The sequence below is a fragment of the Eurosta solidaginis genome, chromosome 1 (genome assembly GCF_040869045.1).
Source record: "Eurosta solidaginis isolate ZX-2024a chromosome 1, ASM4086904v1, whole genome shotgun sequence".
Taxonomy (NCBI): domain Eukaryota; kingdom Metazoa; phylum Arthropoda; class Insecta; order Diptera; family Tephritidae; genus Eurosta; species Eurosta solidaginis.
The window spans coordinates 342,456,791-342,465,714 of NC_090319.1; the positions used below are offsets into that span (position 1 = coordinate 342,456,791).

Consider the following 8,924-nt stretch of genomic DNA (forward strand, 5'->3'; position numbering starts at 1 on the left):
AATTAGATACAATAAAATAAAATTAATTTAAATTAAATAAATTTAAGTTAAATTAAAATAAAATTAAGTTAAATAGTATAAAATAAAATTAAAAAAAAAAAAAAACAAAACAAACTACAATACAATAAAATAAAAATAAAAATAAAAATAAAAACAAAATAAAATAAAGCAAAACGAAATAACATAAAGTGAAATAAACTAAAAAAGTAAGAAAAATAAACCTAAATAAAATAAAATTAAATTAAAATTAAAAAAAAAAAAAATTGAATTAAATTGAATAAGATAAAACAAAATAAAATAAAACAAAACAAAATAAAAAAATAAAGTTAAATTAAATTAAATTAAATTATTAATATATATTATTAAACTAAATTGATTTTTCGTCGACGAGTTATTCGTTTGTTACTGAAAAGTTTTGGATTTATCATCGAAATATTATCGACATGCTATAGATTTTAAATCGAATTGTTATTAATCCCTTATCGGAGTATTATCGAAAAGTTATCGATCTTTTTTCAAAATATTACTGATTACTTACCGAATAAGTCTCGATATGCTATCAAAAGATAGCAATATGTTTTCGGAAACATATAGATTTGTTATCGGAGTTTTACCAATTTGCCATCGGCGTGTTATAGAAAAGTGATCATTTATGTTAACAAAAATGTATCGATTCGTTATCGAAAAGTTATCGGTCGATTATAAGACGTTAAACAGTAATGGTATACTCTAAAATCGGCCATGAACTCGAGTTTATGGCGCAATGTGAATGTCATGTGAGATAAATTGGAAAATTTACAAAAACTTAGCTTTTTTGCTATTTAATTAATTTTCAATTAAAAAATAAACTTTACGTTAGCCAACAAAATAAACATAAACACAAATGGTATTTCATCAGCCAGCAAAATTATCTCGGAACATTACAAGAGACTTTGAGCACCTTATATGAAATTTTATATCTTTAAGATTTTCAGCAATACATTTAAAGTTATGGGTTTTGTTAGTAAAGCAGAAATCAAAAAAGCTATAAAAATAGATATTTGAATCTTTTTGGTTTTGTTTTAAAACTTGAAATATTTACATGTTTCTATTATTATTTCTTTTTTTTTAATATTTTGGCAAAGCAATTTTGAGATTTTACACGTACTGTTAAATTAAGCTTAAAATTTAAACCCAATGAAATTAGCCAACTTACTTACTTACTTAATTGGCGCTTAACCGTCTAAACGGTTATAGCCAAACATGTAAGGCGCGATAACTTCCGAAGCGATCTAAGGCCGAGCTTCTCTTCCAATTTGCGTCGTGCTTCTCTCGATTTACCCTACAAATTGGCTGGACGGGACCTATATGTTTTATGCCGACTCTGAACGGCATCTGCATGGCAGATGAGTTTTCACTGAGAGCTTTCCATGGCAGAAATACACCCAGAGCGCTTGCCAAACACTGCCGAGGGGCGACCCCGCTTAGAAAAATTTTCTTCTAATTGAAAAACCTTCCTTCTAAAATTTTGATGTTGCTTTGCCCGGGGTATAAACCCAGGGCATACGGTGTGGTAGATAATAAGATTGAAAAATTGCATGAATGGTTAAAATTTTGGTTCAAATTTCTCACCTTGATATAAGATTAGCAGAAGTGTAGTTAAATGCATTAAAAATGCATTAGATAACCATATTTTCAAGTTTTCTTTATAGGAAATCATACAAACAATTTCATCATAATTATATTGTTATTTTTAATATTTTAGTACATCCCAGCCAGCATTTTTTGAAAATTTTGATCAAAAATATTTAAATATCATACCCCAAAATGATTAAAAACGTTCAAATTTAAAAGCATTTTCTGTTCGAAAATTAACGTATCGTCGGGAGAAAAATGTACCATAAATGTGATTATTCTTGAATAATCATTTATGATTCCTATTTCGAAACGCTTTTTATTCATATTTGATATCATTGTAAAATTGAGCTTTAATAGTTTTAGAGTAATATTTGACTGCTTTTCACAGTCATTTTCTGATCATATTCGTGAATATATTTCAATCGTTTTGGTTGAGATTTTTGAATCATTTTTGTATGCCATTATAATGCATTTATTCTTCATATCTCATTCAAAATAGGATACTACATAATAATCTTATTTCATCAGGGGAAGAAAGCATGCGAAAGTGAGCTATTCGAACCACAGCTAACTCGCAAACAAACTTGACCAATATGCATCTGCGACTACAACATCCAACATCAGCATTATCGTCTGCATCTTAAAATACGGATTCGATACGGGATGTTGAAGCCGTATCCAGGTATGTCAAGATAGTTTCAATTACCTGGGGTTCAAACAGCTCACAACCTATGTATTGCCAATCATTATGTATTTTCTGGGAAGCTGAAGGGGAGAAATGTTTGGGGAAATCTTCGTTCACGAGCAGCATTACATTATTTTTGTCTTGAAGAATATCTTTTGCATAAATAATAAAATTTTTAATATAATATATTTTTCTTAGCTTCATGATCTATATTGGGTCCCAGGGCATATGGGAATAGATGGGAATTAAAAACCGGACGAATTAGCTAAAAAGGGCGCATCCCTTGAAGCTTGCTCCGTAGACGTCCCAATTAGATTGGGCGAGATTAAGCGAAGGCGAGAGGTGCACATGATCGACCAAGCAGAAAAGGCGTGGGTTCAAGCGCGGGGCTGTAAAGTGTCGAAGATTATGTGTAGGTCTTACAACCTTAGACTAACACAGTTGCTTCTATTATTAAAAAGAGAGGACTATAGACTCATGACGGGTATTCTGACTGGACACTGCCTTCTGGCGTCACATGCCTTTAAATTAGGCTTGGTCAGTGATAGCAGGTGTAGGAAGTGCGGGTTGGAGGAGGAAACGATCGAGCACGTTCTGTGCTCGTGCCCTGCACTTGCCAGGCTAAGACTCCAGCTATTAGGAGTGATACAGCTGTCAGATCTAGAAGCAGCAAGTGGCTTAAGTCCTAGGAAGCTTCTAGTATTTGCCAAGAGGACGCAGTTATTTTATAACATAGGTCCTGGTTTTTGATAGGGTTTTTCAGTTTGGTCGTTAAAACATACTTCTGGTAACACTACGGACTCAATCAGTCTATGTGAGGTCCTCATGGACCGGCCAGTTCAACCTACCTAGCTTCATGATTGAAAAAATATGTGTATGTGAAAAGAATCAAATTTTTAATGAAAAGTAAAATTTCAACAAGTATAAAATTCATTATTCAGTCAACAAATATATTCATAAAATATTCAGAAAGCTGAATGAAAAATGATTATAAATTTTTGATCACCTAAAGTAAACACATTTGATTCAAATATGATTCCAAAAAATGATTGAAAAACTATATTCAGTTTTTGATCATCAAAGGTAAGCATATTTGATTATTCTTTTTGTTGGTTTTTATGAAATATTAAAATTTAGTCATTAAAGGATTTCAAAAATTATTCCAAAAAGTGATCGAAAAATCCTTTTTAGTTTTTCATCATCAAAAGTATTCATAATTGATTATTTATTTTGTGCAATTGTCTGATAACTCATTATTTAGTCAGAAAGAGTAATCAAATGGTATTGATATGTAGAGAAATTCAAAATTGTATGATCTAAATGCTGAGTGGGATATGGGTGCGAGTATAGTTATGATTTGTCCTTAGTCAACATGAAATAAACAAAAAAAAGTTGCTCATACGCAGCGTTGCACAGTGGTCGGTCTTATATGGAGTTGGTGGCCAAAAATACTTCCAGTAGAGATGTCAACGTGAAACTTTGGTCACGGCTTTACAATATGCGGGAATTATTTTTTCATAAAATTGGTGCGGGTGATACCTTTATGCCGACCCACAACCACCCACTTTCACCGCATGCATACAAAAATTAAGTAGATGTGTGGGGAAAAGTGGTAAGATGTGTATATCGCAAATAAAATGTTTAATAGGATTAAATAAAGAAATTAAAAGATCTTGCATACATGACAATAACAAAACAACAAACACACAACAAAGTTTACATTTGCATATCTTCGACTGGATAAAATAATGTCGTATGTTACATGTGAGCACAATTTATCAGGGTGACGCTATCAGAAAACTGATGCAAAACATAGTTAGTGGCAGAAAGTGACAGCTGATATTAACACTTTAGAATCCTAAAACTTTGACTAATAATAAGATATAAGTCCCAACGTGAGGATCGTTGAGGAACCCAATTAAAACTTTAGCCGAAATTGAAATATTTGTGCAAATAAACACTAATAAAGGCACTGGTGAAATTTTAAATAACAAAAAAAAAACAAAATCTAGAGACACTAAAATTATTTCAAAATGAAGTAAATACCTTTGATTTCAATATTCATTTCTATTTATTTCAATACAATGATATTTTGTGTATTTTTAAATAGCTTAAACTTGCACTTTATTTTTAACTTGCTCACACTGCAAAAACCAACTAATACCATAACCTCAATTTTGAAGCTATTCTTAAAGAGATGGTCGAGCTGTGTTACCGGAGCGTACCGGATCTGTATCCGGCAAAGGACCATCACATCGATAACACTCCCCAAGGCCTTCGGGGAGAAAACTTTCGCTACAACAACAACAACAACAACAAGTACAGTTCGAATACAACAAAAAAATATACATTATAAAAGGCTGTTCTAATAATAGATACACATTTGGTCACAAACATTTCACTTTGATTTTTTTACTTTTGGCCTAAGAAACCGACCACTGTGATTTGGTCCCCTTAAGCAAAATCCCCATTAACAAATTTAAACGAATAACAAAACATATTTAGGGTGCTCGCAGTCTCTTGTAATCTGCAAAAACAATCTTACTGGCTGGTAAAATATTGACAAGTCATAAGATGATTCTGCACATCTCACTTACAGACGTAATGGCCAAAAATGGCCGAAGGACGAAAGTACCATGCAGAAGATTTAACTAGCTCAGATCGTTGTGCTGTATCATTTTATGACACAACTAGTTCTCTCTCAATACCCAAACAATATGTTCAACTGTCTACTTTTACATGGCATAACTACGCAACTCATTGTCAACTGGTTCAATGGCAGACAGTTCTTATACTATGTACAAACACACACCAAACAGGAAATTTATACCATTTGGGCAATTTATTACGCAATTTATCATATAATAAATTGTAACAATAAATTGCCAATTTAAAAAAAAATTGCGCAATAAATTGTTTCAAACTGCAAATACAACCTTTTAAGGTGTGTTGTTGAGTAGATTTAAACGTCAGTTACGCATGTCTCAACTATATGGTTCGCTCATCTCATCAGCTGATTTTATATTTTTCATTTCCCTGCAGTAGGGATTGTCAAAAGAAGATGGTAAACTAAAAATGAAAGCAAAATATTAAACACATTTTCTTACAACACACAAAAATTTCAAAGTTTTAAGTTTTCATTCCATTCCATTCGTCTAATACCAAGACGCATATTTTGACAATCTGAACAAAGGTATGTTATTGCTGTAGTGTGAGCCAACCAGCTATCAAATTACTATTGTGTAAGCTAAATTGAGTTGTATGAACACCACTCAATTTAAATCAAAATTGCCTCAATTTATTTTTCTGTTTGAATATATTATAAGGTAACTTCGTTTTGGCTAGCTCGCAACTGGTTCCAAACTGCATAGGTCTAATTTTTCCCAAGCGATTATCGATTACCGATTCTTTGAAATGTCTTTAACTACTGCTTTTGTAATCGATCCAAAATTAAATACGAGATGTCTAACTAAAATAATATAATTTTTTGGAAATGGTTCATAATTTTACTACAGGTATATACAACATTTAAGTATAATGCATAATACAAGTTATATATAACATTATTAATTTTTCTAACTGTTAGACTTGTCGAAAAATATGGCTTTTTCACATGCACTATAACTTTAACACCAACATACAAAGGTAGGTATTTCAAATTTTTTGTCAGGTGTTGTTCTGTTTAAATTACTTAAGATCCTTTCGCTGCATTTCTGTAATTCCTTTGCATCTGGAATTTCAACAAAAACCACACAGGAAAAAATCAGCACACATAGCACATACTCGCATTTTGCAAAGCAAAAGCTTTTTCCTTTACTCCTTTGCCAAATAAATTTTTTATACAAATTGGGAAAGGAATTCGAACTTAATATTTTGAATCACTTTAGCTTTTCAAAAGTACTAACGTTTGTTGTAACGATTTTTTGCTTGATTTCACAATTTTTAATTTTATTTAATTATTGAGAGGTCCTTAATAATTGTAGCGATTTTATACGAAAAAAAGATTCACTTGTCTCTGTACATATTAGTTGTTTTTTTTTAACATTAAGTGCGCATGTCGATTATTACTGAGCTTTTAAATGAATTTGACAGCTGAAGAATTTAATTCATCAATACCATCCTGTACTTAAATATTTCTAGATGTACCCTGTTACATTTTTACTTTCCCCTTCTTCCTCTTCAATTGCTTCAATTTCCCCCCCCCCCTCCCGTTTTCACTCTTTTCACCTATTTTCCCATCCGGAAAAGGACCATCACTATCGATAATACTCCCTAACACGGGGAGTGTCTTTCTCGCTTCAACAACAACAACAACAACATCATCGCCACCCAAGAGATGCCATGGATGAAGCAAATGAGAAATATTACTAAAAGTTGTGGCATTTACTGGAGTGTATTCATCACTAAGCTGTTAGTAAATAATCACGCAACAACAAAAACATGAACCAGCCACTCTTATGTACGTGGACACAATAAAGCTAGAAACACTTATGTAGAAGAGCTATCTTACACACACAGATGTAGTCATCAGCCGAAGTAGCTACTCAGCCATACACACTCATATGGCTATAAACTACAAATATACGTGTACTTATATAGCTGGTAACTAACCAAGCATGAGCTACAACTGTTCGGGAAATTACTAGACTTTAGGAGAAATGGATTAACGAGGAAACGGAGAGTATAAAAGCATCGCCAGCTGATAACGGATCAGTTTGATTTAAACATGCTATCAGTTGCGAAGTGAAGTATAAGTGTTGTTGTGAAGTATAATTGTACTACTCCCAAAGTAGTCTAATAAAGACCATTTTGCAATGCAGAATATTGGAGTGATTTACTCAAGAGTTTAGGTATTCGAACGTTAGCAGAAGTTTTCAAATAAGTTACAGTATGTTTATGCAACTAAGCACTGTTTAGGTTTTGTTGCCGTGGTGGGAGACAGACTTCGTCGCCAATTGCTGTAGTTTCCCCGTGTGGAGGAACGTCTCGCCGACCTGAGAGTTCAGCCTTCATAATGAAACTCGACTCTCACAAACTGCTCTCTGAGAGCACAAGTTAATCAGACAGAAAGCAGGTGCAGTGGGAACAAATCTCTTAAGCACTTCGTACGGCCGCTGAGGAAAACATTTTTTGCCGGCGACCATAACCGAAAGTAAAGACGCTGCCTACAAGACTACGTTAAAAGCGAACGCAACAAGTAGAGTTTGTGAATGCAAGAACGAGTTGAAGAGTAAAAAAAAAGCACAGACGTGAGTGGAGCTTGAGCTTCTAGCCACCAGGAACAACTCCTGCAAATTTTACCAAAAAAATTCGGTTACAAACAGAGGGGTTTCATCCCATGGCAATCGCCTAAAAAAACGCAAGCGACTACCTGGTAACTGATGTCCAGAAGGTGCTTGGATTAATTAAAGAAGATATCCTATGCTGGTGAGAGCGACGAAATAGCTAGGGAAGATTATAAGCCCGAGCCCGCGCTCCCAAACCATGGTGATGGAATTAATGTTGACCAATCCTACTGCGATGAAGTCAGAGTAGCAATAATCATATTAAAAATCAACAAAGCCACTAGCGCTGATGCGTTGCCTGCGAAGCTTTCCAAAAACGGCGGCGAGGAATTGAAACGATTATAATCCAACTGTTCTTTGCAATTGACTCAAATCACCTGTTAGTCGATATTAAACCCGCCTTAGACAGTACGCAAAGAAGTTGCCTATGTGCTGACATGTTTGAATTTGGTTTAACCGTATAACGTTTACGGCTGTGCAAAATGACGTTGTGACGTTGAGTAACACCATCACCTCAGTCTGATTTGGGAAGGGCCTCTACGCGCCATTCCAAACTTAGCGAGGCTTCATACAGGTTGACCTCCTATCGTGCGATTTTTTATTTTGATGCTGGCGTAAACTAAGTATAATAACCACAGAGCTTAACCGCTCTGTAACAATATTCTATAAGAGCGCTAAATTACTGGCGTATGCCGCCGTAAGTTCTGCTTACTCCAAATTGGAAAACGAAGAAGAAAAGATGAACGACATCACTGTTAGCTGCTTCGAAATATTTATAGGCCTCTAATGATGAGCTTTACGAGCTTTTTGCAGACATCTACATAGTCCAGCGAATTAAAAGACAGCGGCTAAGCTGGATAGGTCATGTTATGCGATGAAAGATGATGCTCCGGTCAAAAAGTATTCTTATCCGAACCCTCTTATGGAGGCAGAGGAAGAGGGCCCCCAACACTCCGCCGGAATGGCCAGGTGGAAAACGATTTAAATTCTGCAGATAAAGGGTAATTATATACGAAAGCATTGTACGCTTAGGTTAGGTTAGGTTGAACAGGCCGGTCAATAAAGACCACACATAGATTGAATGTGTCGATAGTGTTACCAGAATTAATTTGACGACCAAACGGAAGAACCCCAATCAGGTGCCAGGACAAACGTTATAGAATAACTCCGTCCTCTTGACAAATACTAGCAGTTTCTAGGACCCAGCTTCATTGTTGCCTCGAGATTTGGCAACTCTGCCGCCCTAATAGCTGGAGCCTTGACCAGGCGAGCGCAGGATACGAACACAGAACGTGCTCAACCGTTTCTTCCTGTAGCTCACACTTCCTGCACTTGCT

At 34.5% G+C, this 8,924-nt stretch overlaps 1 protein-coding gene across 7 annotated transcripts in view; it reads right to left on the reverse strand.

Moving 5' to 3' along the window:
* The window catches only part of Nrx-1 (Neurexin 1), a 119,347-nt gene extending 113,042 nt beyond the window's left edge, over positions 1–6,305 (reverse strand). Inside the window, exons 1-2 of one of the 7 annotated variants that reach the window (XM_067762394.1) lie at positions 6,208–6,305; positions 5,239–5,371 (exon numbers count right to left, since the gene is read on the reverse strand). The gene's annotated coding sequence lies outside the window, so the exon portion shown is untranslated. Of the gene's footprint in view, positions 1–5,238; positions 5,372–5,882 lie in introns of all 7 variants that reach the window. The other 6 variants (XM_067762395.1, XM_067762396.1, XM_067762398.1 and 3 more) reach the window with 6 other exon arrangements.
* Positions 6,306–8,924: the final 2,619 nt, after the last annotated feature.